The sequence below is a fragment of the Aegilops tauschii genome, chromosome 3 (genome assembly GCF_002575655.3).
Source record: "Aegilops tauschii subsp. strangulata cultivar AL8/78 chromosome 3, Aet v6.0, whole genome shotgun sequence".
NCBI classification, from domain to species: domain Eukaryota; kingdom Viridiplantae; phylum Streptophyta; class Magnoliopsida; order Poales; family Poaceae; genus Aegilops; species Aegilops tauschii.
The window spans coordinates 276225902-276230674 of record NC_053037.3 but is presented as its reverse complement, the minus strand read 5'-3'; positions in this window follow the sequence as shown (position 1 = coordinate 276230674).

The window sequence follows — 4773 nt, the reverse complement described above, 5'->3', positions numbered from 1 at the left end:
CAGAATCATCATCTACTACACCATGCCTTATGGCAAAAGGTGCAAAGGTAACTGAATGCTATCCATCCGAATCCAGTGATGATGAATCTGGTGATGAATTTGGACCCAGCTATGTCAAACTTGCTTCCCTTGCCACTAAACAACAAAGAGCTTTAGAAAGAGTTCAATACATGCTAAATAAGAGCGATGGTATGTTGGGTGAAGAAATGGATCAGTCAAAAGCTTTGGCTGAAAGTCTTCAGAGACTTCAGTCTAAGTTTGACACCCTTCAAGATCATCATAACACTCTCTTATCTGATCATGAGAAGCTTTCTTATGAATTTATACAAAGAAAGCAAGATCTTGAAAAGCTAAGGGTGAGTTATGAAGATCTTCAGAAGGAGCGCGATTCATTACTTGCTCAACAAATCAGCACTGCTCAGGAAGAATTTGTTCCTCCATGTTTCAAGTGCATTGAACGTGAATCTGCTAATTCTTCACCTGAATGTTCCAATGCTTCTAATGTTACAAACTCTTCACCTGTCTCTGCTATCACTAATTCCTCATCTGAGGACATTGCTAGTATCTCTGATGATGCAGGGCTGAAGGAATTGTATATGACAGGCATGTACAAAAGCCTCAAAGGGCATCGGACTCTTTGTGATGTGCTTAAAAAGTAGATCCTCAACAGGAACCCTAGGAAAGAGGGTATTGCCTTTGAGAGGAAACTCAATGCTGATGGTACATATTGGAAGCCTGAGCAGTACCCCAAAACCTCATGGGTTGCTGCAAAGGGACCTCCAGTTGATCCATCCAATTTATCTGGCTTTACATGTGACTCATTTGACTCTTCTAATGAGTCATTTGACTCCAACTATAAACTGTTCAAAAATCAGAATGGTGAAGTATTTGCTAGATATGTTGGCACTAACTGCAGGAACGGTTCCCCTATGAAGAAAATCTGGGTTTCCAAAAGGTGCCTTGAAAGTCTTCAGGTGAATGTCCTCATGACACCACCCGTGAAGAATAGGAACCCCAGATCAAATTCATCATATGGACCAAATTCTTCATATGGATCCAACTCCTCATACGGACCAAATTCCTCACATGGATCAAATTCCTCAAATGGATCAAAGTCCTCATATGATCATCATCGTGCTAACCCCTCTGTTTCGTAGGGAAGAGCTAAGGGCTATGAATATGAGCATTATTCTTCTAACCATTATGTTCATAAGTATTCGAAGAATTTCTCTGCTTATTCATATGCTTATCCTAACTCATCTTATGTGAAACGAAATGGACTGGCTTCTATGCACCTTTCTCGTATGGAGCTCGCAGAGTGATGAACTCTTTGCCACCCCTTCAGATGTGGGTGGTGAAGAAAAAGAACTAATTTCTTCTGCAGGGTCAGGTCTCCAGACGAGCGTAAACGTCTGAAGAATTTGCTGGAGACCTGAAATTGCCTGAAAGGACGCAGGCTAATCATGAAGAAATGAACTTTTATTTCTCATGTCCTCATATTGCTTTATCTGTTCTATTACTTGATGAAATTGGTGTCGTATTCTTCACTGATGAAGTATATGAGTTCATAAGTTGCACTAATTCATCTGCAGGATGATCAACCCAAAGCCAATGAGTGGGTCCTCGATAGTGGATGTACAAATCACATGACTGGTGACAAGAATCTATTGATGGATGCTCCCTTATCTCCATCACATCTGAAGCATATCATCTTCGCTGACAAAGGCAAAAGTCAGGTATTGGGTCTAGGTAAGGTTGCAATCTCAAATGATCGACACATGGACAAAGTGATGCTTGTCGAGTCCTTAGGATACAACCTCATGTCTGTCTCAATGCTTTGCGATCTTGATATGGTTGTTGTCTTTGGCAAGTATTGTTGTGTTGTGATCATGGAAGCTGACAATTCCAAAGTCTTCGAAGGCTTTAGGAGAGGAGACTTGTATATTGTTGATTTCTCTACAGGACCACAACCAGCCGTATGCCTACTTGCAAAAGCTTCAGAAGGCTAGCTATGGCATCGACGACTTGGTCATGCTGGCATGAGGAATCTGAACACACTCGCGAAGAAGAAGCATGTCATTGGCATCGAGAATGTCAAATTACTCAAGTTGGTTGAAGACTATCATGACTACTACTCGACCATTTGAATTGCTTCATATGGATCTCTTTGGTCCTGACCATTATTCTGGAGTTACAAATGATGCATCTCTATATGGCTTTGTTATTGTTGATGATTACTCTCGTAACACATGGGTACATATTGTCACTTACAAACATGAGGTGCAGGAAGTCTTCAAACGATTTTCCTCGAGGGCTTCAACCAACTTTGGTGTGAAGATCAAGCACATCAGAAGTGATAATGGAACTGAGTTCAAGAATTCTGGTCTTGATGACTATCTTGATGAACTTGGTATTACTCATGAGTTATCTGCTCCTTATACTCCACAGTAGAATGGCGTCGTGGAGCGCAAGAACAGGACTCTTGTTGAGATGGCTCGCACTATGCCTGACGAGTGCAAGACGCCTCGTCACTTCTGGATTCAGGCAATTGATACTGCTTGCCACATCATCAATAGGGTATATCTTCACAAATTCATCAAAAAGACTGCTTATGAACTCCTCACTGACAAGAAACCCAATTTGAGTTATTTCAAAGTCTTTTGTGCTAAATGTTGGATTAGAGATCCTCATCACAACTCTAAATTTGCACCGAAAGCACATGAGGGTTTTATGCTTGGTTACGGAAAAGACTCGCACACTTACAGAGTATTCAACAACGTACACCACAAAGTTGTTGAAACTATAGATGTGTGGTTCGATGAAACTAATGGCTCGCAAACATAGCACCTACCTTCTATGATAGATGAACCAGCACCTGAGGAAACTATCAAGTTCAAGGCTACTGAGGATGTCATTCCTCATGAAGAAAGGCTTCAAACCCGGTTCACTTGACCCAACTCTTTTCACTAAATCTTATGATGGTGAATTATTTGTGTGCCAAATATATGTTGATGATATTATCTTTGGCTGTACTGACCAACGTTACACTGACGAATTTGGTTATATGATGAGAGAGGAATATGACATGTCTATGATGGGAGGATTGAAATTCTTCTTAGGTCTTCAAATTCGTCAACAGCGCAATGGCATATTCATATCTCAGGAGAAATACCTCAAAGACGTATTGAGGAAATTCGGCATGCAAGATTGCAAAGGCGTCAAAATTCCAATGCCCACAAATGGCCATCTATGCACTGATGAAAATGGTATTGACTTTGATCAAAAGGTATACCGCTCCATGATTGGTTCTTTATTGTACTTATGTGCATCTAGGCCAGATATTATGTTTAGTGTTTGCATGTGTGCCCGATTTCAAGCTACACCGAAGGAATCACACCATAAGGCTGTGAAGCATATTCTTCGATATCTAGCTCACACACCAACACTTGGATTATGGTACCCCAAGGGCTCGGCTTTTGATCTCATTGGATACTCAAACTCTGACTATGCTGGTGATCGTGTGGACCGCAAGTCAACATCTGGCACATGCCATTTCCTCGGACGATCTTTGGTATGTTGATCCTCGAAGAAACAGAACTGCGTATCACTGTCTACTGCGGAAGGTGAGTACATTGCTGCTGGTTCTTGCTGTGCTCAATTGCTGTGGATGAAGCAAACTCTCAAGGACTACGGCGTCAACGTGAAGAATGTGCCTCTCTACTGTGACAATGAGAGTGCCATCAAGATTGCTCACAACCCAGTTCAGCACACGAAGACAAAGCACATTCAGATTCGTCATCATTTTCTTCATGATCATGTGTTGAAGGGCTACATTTCTATTGAGCATGTGACGACTGAAGAAACGCTAGCCGATATCTTCACAAAGCCCTTGGATGAGAGGAGATTTAGCAAGTTGCGGTGTGAGCTAAATATCTTAGAATCTTCGAATGTTCTTTGAAAAGGACACTCATCCTAACACTTATGCAAAATTCATGACTTAGATGTGCAACACATGAAGAAAAGTTTTTCTTCAATCAATGAAGAATAACACTCTAAGTGTGAAGAAATTAACGAAGAATTTGATTCTCAGAACCCTACGACAATTGTATGCGGTGTCTGAAATCATCATTCTTATACGGTGGGTTACGCCACCACCAAAAGTTGAAATTCCTCAGTTGTTCATTTGCGTCACCTTTGCATTGTCTTCACTGATTCCGTCATTTTTCTTCATTGGCTATATATATATATATATATATATATGAGTTTTTGTCCTCTACAGCATTCACTTATTGCTATTTCTTCAAGTTGCCTTTTCTGCTAAGTGAATGTGTCGGACCCTTCCCCCTCTATGCTAAACTCAACCCAATCTATTCACAAATTCTTCATGTGCGTACTATTTGAAACTTGTTCAAAATCTTCACTGTGTCCTTGTGAGCTGAAGAATTTGTGAGCGGTACTTTAAAACTTATCTTATCTAAATTTTCAGATTTGTCGCTCAAACCGTTCCGCATCCCACGATAATACTTAACTATTCACCCACGATCTCACACGATCGCGACCTCTCAGTACATGGGTGACACATGTCAAGCGAATGAGAAGGGTCAGGGGCACGTTCGTCCAATTTCTTCGGGCGAACAGTTTTTCACCGTGGCTAAAAATACCCCTCCCCTTCCTCGCTTCTCTTTTACTCTGCTCGACCTCACTCCAGCTCAAGCTTCTCAAACCCTAGCGCCGCCGCTACTTCATCGTTGCCGGTGAGGAAGAGCTTCACTA